Below are 13921 nucleotides of genomic sequence, written 5' to 3'. Positions count from 1 at the left end.
TACAAAGGACCACCACCAATAGCACAGTCCCTTAAACTTGAAACTTCTTTAGGTTTACTAGAATTGTCCTGCCTATAATTATTAACCCACAGACAAAAAAAATAATAAAAATGGATTCGAACTGCCCTTCTCCATTTTTCAGACTCCTCCCTTCAAGTCCCTGAATTCAGTGACTCTCCCTTTAAGGTTCCCACTGTTACTTCACTATAATTCACTTAGTTGAAATGTTGGTCAGGGGAACATTGCATAGAATATGACTTGCTTACCTATTTACTTTGAAGAATAATTCAAATTCGTTATGACATATATGTGTTGAGGCATAGGAGGAATCTTACAAATTCAAGTCTAACATATAATCATACTTTACTTTTCCGAAAGAAAACAGTTAACATTTTCCTGGGGAATTGTTCAGTACTTGGTGAAGTCCTTTGGATAAACAGAGTTAAGACAGAGTGACATATAATATAAGGTTCCCACTGCAGCATCATAGCTGACAGCAAAATTCCGAGGTTACTCAGTGATGTGTTTTTGATAGTTTGCATTTTGGTTAACTGTTATTGCTTAGATGTGTGCATACAAATGTACAGAATTTCAGCTGTCTCAAGTTCTCTGCTTTGAGGATATGTTTAATCCTCTTTAAGGATAAGTGATTTTATTATTTTAGAGTCGGTCTCCTATAGTGTAAAAGTGTCCATTCATGTGCATAGCATTTGCTATGGGTGAGCATTGTGGGCTCCAGGCCATTTTTGGACAGAAAGGATTTCCAAAGAAGTGCTTATTGCTTGAGCAGTCTCCTTCCTAGGATAAAAGAAAAGAAATTTTCTTAGGTCTTGGAAATGTATCTTTGTTTAGTGCAATTGCACCAAACATATGGGTCTTTAAAAGATGCCTGAGGATCTAATGTACTTATCTGAGTGTTGAATATGGGTGTGGTACATTTCTCTGAGCCCAGTTTTCAGAGGGTTCATAGAGTTTTGGGGGGTTTTTTCCTAATAGTTAAAAAACTTTCTTGAGGGCTCTTCAACTTGTTTGCTTGCTTTTCATTTCATTTGGTTCTTTGTTCTTTGTTTTAGAGTGTCTCCCTCCCCTCCCCTTGAATGTATATCATCTCTTTGAATTTCCTGCCATAACAACTGTTTCAGTAAAATAAATGAGAAGCAGGAAGGGCTTTGGATTTGTTTCCTTGGATTGGATTCAGTGAGATTGGATGGCCGCACCTAAATCTAATGATCTATTGCGTCACATTTTCCCATGTCTACATGGCAAAAGTTACGAAAGAGAAGCCAATCCATTGCTTATCGTATTTTTTTTCTTTTTGTTTATGTTTTAGCAATCTTAATGCCAGTCTCAGATTGGAAGTGTCCATAACAAATCCATCATATGAAAATCAATGATTAAGATGATAAGTAAAAAAAAAAAAGTTTTGCATATATAATTTTTGACCTGACTGTTGAATGTATCTCAATTTATTTTATTCAAGCACATTTTGATTTTATTAAATGGTGGCAAAATATATTTATAGCAAAAATTTATTCCAAATTTCTTCCTTTCTACCTGCTAATTTCTGGAGCAAATAATAGTGTGAATTTAGGAAAATTCCATGCTAATTATTATTTTCTTATCCAAATTAAATAAATCCTTATTTCTTCCTCCAAATATGGCTCACTCTCCTCATAGGAGAAATCTTTCCTCCAGGCAAAGTTCTAAATGACATGTAATCGCTCAATACTGAAGCAGATGCAACGGCATTCACATACCCAGAACAGTGTTTGGTATAAAATAGGTGCTCAGTAAATATTTGTTGAATGAGTGAGTTGTAATTGATAAAATAATGAAGCTTCTCCAGCCATGAGAACAAAATTGAATTTTCTCAAACACTCCTAGAAAATTTTGGACATATAGAAAGTAATGGGTTTGAGGAAGTATGAACAATTCAGAGATCTAACTTCTAATAATCCACCACCTTCCCCCTGCCCCTCTCATCATCCTAATTAACAATTTTATCATCATAATCATCTCAGGAAGTCATCTTAAGATCAAAGACAGGTAGAAATTCATTGTATATTAACCATTATTTTTCATTTGAATGATATGAAATGCCATCACTCTTCTCTCAATTTATTATGTTCACTTTACTTGCATATGTTAGTATATGCAGGAAAAACAAAGTATAATTGTTTTCAGAGGTTTGTTGTGACCTCATTCCCCTTACCCTACTTTCCTTTAAGTTATTCAATACTATATTTTCATACCACAAGCAGGTTAAGGAGGCAGAGGCTAAAGAAATTGATATATGATGTTCTGTAGATTGTTTTAGATTTAGTGATTCGCTGATTGTCAAAATGCCTTAACAAATGAAAACTCCCCACCAAAAGTATTCAACGATTATTATTTCTACTTCCTGAAAAATGGCACAAAATCACCACCAAACTGAGCAGTTGAACTAGTGCCTAAATACAAACTAAATTACCAAGTGGAATTTTTTCTTTCTAATTCTAAATTCAGTCAATTACAATAGTCAGCCTTATGACATGATATGCCATTGAATGATTTTTTGAGCAAATATTGATTGCAATAATGATTTTCCTAATGAGTCAAAATAGTCTGTACAGTACAAGTACTGTTATGCATGTTTTTCAGGAGCAGGACTTGGAACAAAAGTTCATAACGTCATGCTATGTATTGAACACTCTTAGTATGACTTAACTAAATGGTAAATGTATCCATTGGAACCCATTACATGGGGTCTTTTTTTGCTTTAAGATTGAGAAGAGCACTTTTTTAAATGACATAGCCTCTGATTTCTGGGTGTACAGATTCATCCAACAAAAATTTATCAGTCATCTACTTTGAGCCATTGACTTCTCTGTGCACTGCAGATGTAGCAAAGAACATAACAAAGTCCCTATTGTCATGGAGCAGATTGTGTGGGGCCCCGTGGGCCTTCATAGTGACTTTTACCATGAGTGAGATGGAAAAAATTGGAGGGTCTCAAAGAGGAGTAATATGAATTTATGTTTCAAAAGAATACTCTGCTGTGTTGAAAATAAATATAGAGAAGTAAGGGTGCAGGAAGGAAGACCAGTTAGGAGGCCATTGCACTAATCTAGCCAAAGACAATAGTGGGTTAGACTAGAAAGTTAGCAGTGGACATGAGCAATGGGGTTGAATTCTGAAAAGAGAGCCAACTAACTGTCATTGCTGATGAATTGGTCGTGTGGTATAAGAGCATAAGAAGAATCAAAGATGACACAAAGGATATGGGCTTGAGGAAAAGAAAAAAACTGAGTTTACATTTGCCAAAATGGAGACAACTATGAAGAGAGTTTGGAAGGGAAGATGCAGATGCCATTTTTGGACTTATGCTTGAGTTGCTTGTTAGACAGCAAATGTTATGCACAGCAAGACTTTTCTAGTTTATTCATTCAAATAAATATTGGTTGAGCACCTACTGTGAGCTAGGCACTGCACATACAGTGGAAAACAAAAATAGACATGTACGCTGTCCATACATTGAATTTTGGTCTAGTTTGGAAGTCTGTCATTAAACAAGGAATGATACCATTAAATGTAAAGTTACAACTGTGAAAAGTGATATGAATGAAAGGTACATAATATAGATAATGGGGCTTTGACTTGGATCAGGAGATTAGAAAAGGCTTTTCTGAAGAAGTGAAGGTTGAGATGAGATCTTAAGAACAACCAAAGCATATCATGTTCTAAACGAAAACATGTTTGTGTGATGAACCACCAACTCTTAATTAAAGCCAGTGTCCAGGATGTGGTAGAAACTCAGGAATTTAGGACAATAGAAGTTCCAAGCAAAGAAAGTGAAAACAAATGCGAAAAGGAATGGTGTGAAAGAAGAACACATAGAATAGGAAATATGAGAAAGAAGGGACTTCAAAGTGAAATTTCAGACTTCCCTTCCAGTTCACTGGAGGGAAATATTCACCCTTAATACCGTGCAGTAAAAAGAGCTAATTAGACCATCCACCAAAAGCTGAATACTGAGTGTTTGTGTGAGTGCAATTATAACAGCACTAAGTCTTAAATTTCAGACGCCATATTTATTGGCGCTTTGTCTTAAATTTCCTTCCCTGTCATCTTTTATTACAAAAGATAGCATTTACATTTTATTTGACATCCTGCAAATATAATACTCTTCACAGGAATTTGTTTCTTTAAAAAATGCCAGAGTCAGCTTGTTTAGTGATTATTATTTTATTGCTACCACATTTCACTGTCATTTATTGTCTTTGCAAACTTGAATTCTGACGAAAAATGGGAATGGAGGAGACTTAAAGAGGAACACCTTTCCTATGTATAAATATAAGTCTCTAGTAATGAGGAGAGTAAAAGATCTTGAAGAACTGCAGGATGAGGGGGAAATTCCATCAGCCTCTCTATCTTTTTGGGTTCCATTTAACACGAAAAGGAGATGGAAACAGTACTGGATTGTGTGAAAGCATTTACATTATTCTCATGGTTTCTTCCCAACCACCAACACTGATTCCAGACAACTTTACTGTGTAAGGAGAAGGTGTAATTGATTTTGCAGTCACTGATTATCACCACAAATTTTGAACATCAAGACCCTTTTGATTCCATGAATCCATTGCTCTGTGTATAAGTAGTGGGTTGAGTGTTAGCTAAAGGAGAAATGGACTCCATGACATTTGAAACCTTCTGCCAGTCCTGAGTCTCTTTGTCCACACATCTATTTCTTGCCCTTCATCTACTCTACTCTGTTAACACTGGGAGACTGACCGCTGCCTCCTACCTGGAAAGGAGTCTCAGATGCCCCTGGCCTGGCACTTTTTTAGGGTGCAGTTATCCTAGTGATGTGCCTGCCAGCCTCCTTCTTTCCTCTCTGGAATCAAATTTAAATAATAAGAGATGTTAAAATGCATACAAGCAACATCAATAGTGTAAGACTTCAGCTTATACAATTATTGTTCTACACTTTTTCTGTTTCTTTATTAGTACAGAAAACTGTAAAATAAGTCATAGGCCATCTGTTGGCCTTACCCTCAGGGCACCAAGGGTAAAAGGGACTCAAGGCTTACATATCTGAGTACCAGGAAAAAAACAGAGTCAGCTGATTTACCTAAGGGTCTTGAAAGGAATACCCTGGGGATTAATTTAGCTCAAGTTGAGATTTAATTTGAAGTTTTTCTTCTCTTATTTGACTTTGAAAACATGCAAAAAAAAAATATTACTGTAATGACAGTTTACTGTTCTATTGTTCCTGAGTTTGCTACTTTCAAAGCACAAATCAATAATATTTAAACTGAGCTTAAAGTGCTTTCATATATCACCACCAATCCTGAAATCAAAGCTCTGGTACAACTACAAAATGTCACACCTTAAGATTTTTTTTTTTTTTTTTTAGTCAATAGAGGTTTTTGTTGTTGTTCTCGTCACTTATCTTTTTTAAAAAAGACACGATTTAGAAAATTTAGAAAGCCTATTTCTTCCACTAATAACTGGAGCACTTTTGTAGGCTGTGCGGCTATTGCTAAAGACTATTTTACACGTGACAAACTTTTTTATTCAAATTTATCGCATATTTGCTCACTCGATTAGTAGTTCTGGTAAAGTCTTATCCTTAAAGTCTCATGTATGCTAAGCACTCTCAGAATTGCAGATAACTGGCTTCAGAACAGAAGATGGTGCAGCAGATAGGGTCTTGGTTGCACAACAGACATAAAAGACACTTAGAAAGGCACACCTCAGGGAGCAACACTTCCAGAAGTAAGTTGGTGGATGATTAATATAGTTGTGAGTTCGGTCAGCTACTGCAATTCCAATTCTTTAGCATTCCAAGGGCATTTTGGCATAGTCTTACAGATTTTTCAATGGTGAGGGATTCATGTCTGTTCATTACCTGATTACCAATGACCAAAACAAGCTTGAATAATCAGTCTGATCCTCAATTTTATAGAGATAATTTAAAAAATAAAACCAAGGGTCTAGGAGTTAATACCAGAAGGAAGAGATCGTGTGTGGGCTTGTTCCACAGAGGAAAGCCCCATAACTTTAGTGATAAACTATAAGCTGATATTGATAAAAGTGGAACACACCCGCTGAAAGGCTCCTTTAATTATCAAGTGGTGGGTTTCTATCAATATTTATGTGGCAAGCGTGAGGCAGAAGATCATCTGCACTTAAAAGAGGAAAGATTGTGAAAGTTAGATTCTGAATGTTTATGTCTTTATGGTATTTGTTACCTGGCTATTTTTATTTTCTCCTTGAGTAATTAAATTACTATGACTTACCTTACTTCTCCCTCATGGTGATCACTGAAAAGAGTATCTGCATTTAATTACTGGGAGAGTTAAGGTTTATCTTAGATCACAGTATTTATACTGATATCTGAGTTGGAAAGTTGAGCCTGCCCCTTTATTCCACCCTTGGGCATGGAACATGCAGGAAGATCATATGATATTATCTAGAGGTTGACAGAATAACAGAACCATACCTTGAAAAGGAACAAATGAATAGTCTAGACCACCCCAATAAATGATGGACTTTTCTCTCTTTCACCTGCATGGTACTTTTGTTATATACTGTCCACTGAGCACATCTAACAACCTGCTTAATATTCTTCTTTATCTGCATTCCTCATTTTTCCCAGCTACAAAATAATAAATTCCCTCAAGGCTAGAACTGCATCGTACCTAACTCCATCCAATGTTGGATTTTTAAAAGGCTCAGCTCTCATTTTCACAGTTTATGTGTGTTACCCAAGTTGCAACTCTGAATTTGATTTTTGTTCAGGTAAAAAAACCCAGCTGACTGAGTGGCTGTAGGGCTTAAATAAAATCATGTAAGAGGAAAAGCACTTTACAAATGTACAGATGATAGTTGTTACTATTACCGAGTGTTTATGGATAGCTCATTAATCGAAGGGCCGGAAGGAGATAAACAATCTCATAGGAGGTGTTTGTGACACAGGGAGCAGAGCTTTGGACATGAGATTGGCAATTTGACATGTAGCGTCTGCACTAAATGCTGCCCCCCTGCCCTTTGATTTGACCAGTATCAACTCTGAACTGTGACGGAGCTTTGTGTTGGCAGCAAAACCTACGCCTGCTGCTACAGCTGGAATGGAAAGAAGCCAATTTCCATTGCGTTCATTATTGGCATGAAAGAGCTCACTCTTTGATTCCTTATTCATTTTGCCAAAATTATGCCAGAACTCAGGGTGAGCAACAACATCATTAAAGGTATTTTGTAATTTCCAGAGACGCTGGTCGGTTGGTTCTCTACTGGTAAGATTATTCTGCTTCTATTAGTTAAATCGTATCATTGGCCAAAGTAGCTTGGGACAGTCCCAACTGTCCTGTTTCTCCAGAAAGTCTCCCTAGGCTGGTCCAGCCTCCCCATAGAGCCTCTCAGAGGCTGAGAAAGGCCAGGTTACTTCTACTTTTTGAGTATATGGTGACATAATACTAATGTATAATAATTTTTAAAAATGAAGAAATGCAGGGACTTCCCTAGTGGTCCAGTGGTTAAGACTGCACTCCCAATGCAGGGGGCACGGGCTTGATCCCTGGTCAGGGAACTAGATCCCGCATGCCACAACTAAGAGCCTGCATGCCACAGCTAAAAGATCCTGCATGGCACAGCTAAGACCCAGCACAGCCAAATAAATAAATAAATAGTTTTTTAAAATGAAGAAATTCAAACAAGATTACAAAAATGTAGTGTGTTTTAAAAGTGTATATTTAATAAATTAATCTTTGTACCAGAAGATAGTATAATACTATATAATTGATATTTATTAGGTAATTGTGGGATTTACTTTTTAAACCTTGCTAGTAATTTGTTTAAGAAAGTTTGTGTTACATTTTCTAGCCAATGACATGGGAGAGCAAGTAAGGTGGAGTTTATCTCACTCCTTAAAAAGAACACAAAAAAGGGACATTTCCCTTTTCTGCCTTTGAATGTTGTCTTCAACATTCAGCTATCTTGAAGTGTTCATGGAATCCAGCCTAAGGGAAAAGCCATCCATCCCTGAGGATGGCCTCGAGGGAAGACAAAAGGATATTTGTCCTTCATAGTGTTATTGAACTGTTGAATTTTCCAGCTCTACCAGATGCTTTCTGTTGTCACTTAGCCCCATTCCGGTCTTTCTGTGGTCTTCTCTTTATAGCTGGTGGGAGGTGGGGGGGTTGTATGAGAACCCTAGAAACAGCATTTCCCAGACTCCCTTGCCAGCTGGTTGCTGGTAGCTTCTGTCAATGGCAAGGCACTTGCACAAGACTGGATGGAGGGAAGAAGGAAGACTGAAGTAATTCTTTATGTTTCTGGCTTTAGCATTAAGAGCAGTGAGAGACTTGCAGGCAACTGTTGTTTCCTATACCAGCAACAGCAGGCGAATGCAGGTGGCTGGGCTATCCAGCAGTATTCAAGGCACCACAGGCTCCTGGCTCAGCAGCACTAATATTGGGTCCGGCAGCCTTACCTGCACAAACACTCAGGAGGTCACCCTTTGGCTTCTCTAGCCCTTTCAATACCTTGGTGAGCAATTCCTTATATTGAAGTTCCTCTGCTTGAAAAATCTACACTGATTTATATTTTCCTGTCTAGACCCTGACTGATATATCATCTGGGGAACTGCTTTCCCTTCAGACTTGTTATAAGAAATAGTGAATTGCTGTTATTGTTAGAACTACTTAATTGAAGCTAAAAGCATCCTAAGTGATGCTCAGTTTGGGATACACAGTGGGTAGGGGAAAGGGAATTTGTTGAGCCACTACTCAATGCCAAGCTTTGTGGAAAGTAATTGATACACAGTATCTTATGTTTTTAATAGAATAATTTTATGTTACTTGCCATACACATTTTTCTCCTGTTATAATCTTCTTGAGGACATAGTCTCTCTATTTATCTGTATTTGTCATTCACCATTCGTTGAAGAGGACTTGTCCAGAGCAGGTTCAATTTATTTTTGGATATTCTGAAGCCAAACCAAAGGCATGCTGCATACTTTTTGTTCTCCTCTGTTTTGAAAATCTTGACGTTTCTTTTCACATTTTCCACGTTCACCAGTAGTCAAAGCAAATTAGCAGCTACAACCCTCCCTAAGCCCATCTGAAATAAATGTCAATGAAATCTTTCATCTGTAGGTTATTTTGACATAAGGAATGTCTGTTTTTTGAGGCAAAACCCGAAAATCTACTTATCAAATTCTGAACTGCTGAACCACCCTCAACACAACTGATGGCTCTTTAAACAACCCAGCTTTCCCTTTAATGGTCCTCATTAAGCACTCTCTGTGCTCTCCAAATGAATGAAGTAAAGTCGACTAGCGCATTGGCCAGTTTCCCTTTGAACAGTTTCTCCCTCCCCAGCCTCTCCACACTTGCCAGATCCCACCAGGCAGCCTGGGGAAACCTGGTTACCAGGGAGGGGTGGGTGATGGGTTTTAAACAGTTGCAAGTCAGCAGAGGAGAAATGTGAATGCTTCACAAAATCAGCAGCCATCTGGCCTTGGAATGAGAACGCAGGGAAGATTCAGAAGGGAAATCAAGAAAGAAGAGAAGAAAGGCACTGCTGGGGTTCTGGGGAGGAGGGCACAGGCTCAGGGAAAAGGGGTTCTAACGTGATTCCAGCTCCAGCTCCGAGATGAGGGGAGGCAGGCCCTGCTGAGCAGAAAGGCTGGGGGTGGGAAGAAAGCAGAGCCAGCTTTCTGGCTAAGCTGCTTACGGAGGATGTTAGCGAGGATTCTGACTCTGGGAGGGAGCCTGTGCAGAGGGGCTTGAGCTTAAAATTGGCTCCTTTTGCTACCTGAGAACTGGAGAGATTAAAATAAAAGTCTAAATGGAATGCTTCTGTTTTTCAACTTAATTGAAATGAATGCTTGTTACAGAAAATGTGGGAAATGCAGAAAATTAGAAAGAAGAACACAGTAGTCTCATTACCCAATCCTCTGTCATCCCACCTCCCAAACATAACCTGTGCCGTCATTAAGGTGTGTGCCCTTCCTTTGCTTTTCTATGCCAGCATTTGCATTACATAATCATAACGATGCTATTTGTAAACTTTGCAATTCTGTTGTTTTCGCCTAATGTTATTTTGGAATCATTTCCCTGTTTTTTCATATTGTGATTTGTAGTATTATAATTATGCGTAATGTGACATCAAATATGTGCAGTTCCTAACACATCCATTTACCTATAGTTATATATTTATGCTGTTTCTAGTGTTTTGTTATAAATAATGCTACCATGTACACCTAAATGTCAAGTTTATTTGGTGTTTCAGATTATTTCCTTAGGCTAGTCCTACAAATACATTGATTGAGTGAATAGGCAAATGTATTTTTGTCTATGGACACATTAAATGGATATTTAATTCTGAAAAACCTCTACATACCTTTACAGGTAAAATATTTTCTTCATTCATTATCCTTACAAGAACACATCACCCCTCACCCCCGTACTTCTTCCTAGCATGGTGTAGAATACCATAAGAGTTCTAGGTCTCTTTACCCCTAGAAAAATAAAATAGGAATATAGATTGCAGTCTATATCACTTGAGTATGCATCTAAAACTATTAGGCTTTTGCAGGAGTAACGACTTTTCTGCCCCCAGCCCCAACAGGCGCACTTTCAGTAGGACTGTTATTCAGTAGTGCAGGACTGAACAGTTGATGTCGAATGTGCCACTGAAATGCATGTAAGAGAGCTCTAATAAGACCAATGCTACACCTGCAAGGAGCTGCCACCCAGTGAATAGCAGTGCTTTGCAAGTACCTATAGGTAAGCATTCTATGCATAACAGAAAAGCTGAGTAAACAGATGCCATTAACTGAGTGCTTGTGCCCCAATTTGTATGTTGAAGCCCTAACCCCCAACGTGATTGTGTGTGGAAGTGGTGAGTAATTGGGTTTAGATGAGGTCATGAGGGTGGAGCCCCCATTACAAGATTATGCCCTTATAAGTAGAGGAAGAGACCAGAGCTCTTGCTCTTTCTCTGCCGTGTAGGGACACAGCAAGAAGGCCGCCATCTACAAACCAGACAGATGGCTGTCACCAGATGCCAAATCTGCTGGCACCTTGATCTTGGACTTCCTAGCCTCCAAAACTGTGAGAAGTAAATATTTGTTGCTTAAACCACCCAATCTATGGTATTTTCTGACAGCAATTCGAACAAAGACAACAGATCATATTGATCCACTTCTAACTTTCTTAGCTGCCCAAAGATTTAATTTGCTTCCACTTATAACACTAGTGTCACAAGTCAAATCACGATAAGGAGTATTTTCAAAAGAAATACAAACAGGCTTCTTGCTCCTTTTACTAACTCCCAATTACCTCACATCACTTCCTACTAGTAAGTAGTCTATGCATATCCTTCAAAGTCAATAGCCTGTAATAATATTGCTTATCTATTATGAGAGAGTAAGTAAGCAAGAAAATTTCCTCTTTTCTCTTCCCCATTTCTGTACTTTTTCCATTCTGGGAGTCTTGCTACTTTAAAGAGTGTCATAAGAGCCGGGGAGTTTTCTTAGTAACCAGTCTTAATCACTCATTTTACCTACAGGGAGATTGTGGCCTGGCTAAAGAAAGGGACTTAATTAATTCATGACTAAAAGTGAAAAGGCAACATTTGATTTGACAGCCCACTCCCCATCCCACCCCCCACTATCCATCAAGAAACATATTACGTACACCAACTATGTTTCTTGCTCCTCCCAACATTCTTCTGCCTATTGAATACTTACGAAAAAGGAAATAATCATACAGACTTTTTAAAATAAAGAAGTCACTAATTCCCAAAAAAGCTACCCTATATAACTTATGTTCCCTACAAAGCTACACTTGAAATAGTTCTAATTTATTACCACTGATAGTATACATAGGTAGAAAATTATAGCCTTAAATCTATCCATCTTAAGTTGAACATAACTCTAAATGGTTGCACCCACGTCTAATGTCAACATTAGACGTATATAAGAAACCAAAATTTGCTTCACGTAAAGCAAGTATTTTAATCAATAAATACATTAATGATGAGATATTGTCAGCCGCCACAAAAATTGTCCAATAAGCTAATTCTTTCTTTAACAATAAAACAATTTTAATTATTGCATTTCTGTGAGAAATTTCATGTGAGGAGGAGGAGAACCTTTTGTGAAGTCTCTTATTAACCCAGTTTTTAACAAGAAGTGCAAAATGGAAGGTAATCAGCCTTTGTGCACAGCATTATAATGATGGTAATCGAAGCCATGCAATCACATAGATATTTTCCTCTCTATAACTAGCTCTGAATAATCAGTGATTTTCAATGGCAGAAGTGGCTATTTCAATTGCAACACTAGAAAAGCATTGTGATGTTTACATTTAACCCAGATATAGTCTCTTTTGATGTTTTTTATAAGGAGCAAGATTTCAATGGGAGGGAAGAAAACAAGGGTTTTTAATATTACAATTTAGTTGAGCATTTTGTTCAGAATGGTAAAAATGCATTACTGCTTGCTTGGTTTTACCAAATTACTTTTTAAAAACATTACCCTAAGAATAAGACAGCTGCGCTGCAGCTACTCACTGGAAACTGATGCCCTTGGCTACAGCCCGAGACCGGAAACGGAACCGGAAGCACCAGGCGGTGCCAAGGAAGGAGTCGTGGGATGGCTCACTGCCGTGGGTGTAAAGTTTTCTCCGCAGGAGGCTGGATTCACGTGGCAAGTTATCTCTGGAGTTCAAGTTTGAGTTGAAACCAGGCTCAAGATTCACCTGTCCTCACTGACCCGTAGATTTCTGTGTGGTCAGGGGAAGTCTGCTGGTGATGTATCCCCTCAAGGTATTTGTGTGAGAAAGTCTTTATTTTTCCTGTATTTTTGAAGGACATTTTCCCTGGACAGAGAATTCAAGGAGTAAGATCAACAGGCAGCTCTACCCAACACCAGACCCTCCCATCAGGAAAATTGCACAAGCCTCTTAGATAGCCTCATACACCAGAGGGCAGACAGCAGAAGCAAGAAGAATTACAATCCTGCAGCCTGTGGAACAAAAACCATATTCACAGAAAGGTAGACAAGATGAAAAGGCAGAGGGCTATGTACCAGATGAAGGAACAAGATAAAACTCCAGAAAAACAACTAAATGAAGTGGAGATAGGCAACTTTCCAGAAAAAGAATTCAGAATAATGATAGTGAAGATAATCCAGGACCTCAGAAAAAGAATGGAGGCAAAGATTGAGAAGAAATGTTTAACAAAGACCTAGAAGAATTAAAGAACAAACAAACAGAGATGAACAATACAATAACTGACATGAAAACTACACTGGTAGGAATCAATAGCAGAATAACTGAGGCAGAAGAATGGATAAGTGACCTGGAAGGCAGAATGGTAGAATTCACTGCTGTGGAACAGAATAAAGAAAAAAGAATGAAAAGAAATGAAGACAGCCTAAGAGATGTCTGGGGCAACATTAAATGCAACAACATTCACATTATAGGGGTCCCAGAAGGAGAAGAGAGAGAGAAAGGACCCTAGAAAATATTTGAAGAGATTATAGTCGTAAACTTCCCCAACATGGGAAAGGAAATAGCCACCCAAGTCCAGGAAGTGCAGCGAGTCCCATACAGGATAAATCCAAGGAGAAACACACCGAGACACATAGTAATCAAATTGGCAAAAACTAAAGACAAATAAAAAGTATTGAAAGCAGCAAGGGAAAAATGACAAATAACGTACAAGGGAACTCCCATATGGTTAACAGCTGATTTCTCAGCAGAAGCTCTACAAGCCAGAAGGGAGTGACATGATATACTTAAAGTGATGAAAGGGAAGAACCTACAACCAAGATTACTCTACCTGGCAAGGATCTCATTCAGATTTGATGGAGAAATCAAAAGCTTTACAGACAAACAAAAGCTAAGAGAATTCAGCACCAACAAACCAG

This window comes from Orcinus orca, chromosome 6, assembly GCF_937001465.1.
Source record: "Orcinus orca chromosome 6, mOrcOrc1.1, whole genome shotgun sequence".
In the NCBI taxonomy this organism is placed as follows: Eukaryota; Metazoa; Chordata; class Mammalia; order Artiodactyla; family Delphinidae; genus Orcinus; species Orcinus orca.
This window is presented reverse-complemented; position numbering follows the sequence as displayed.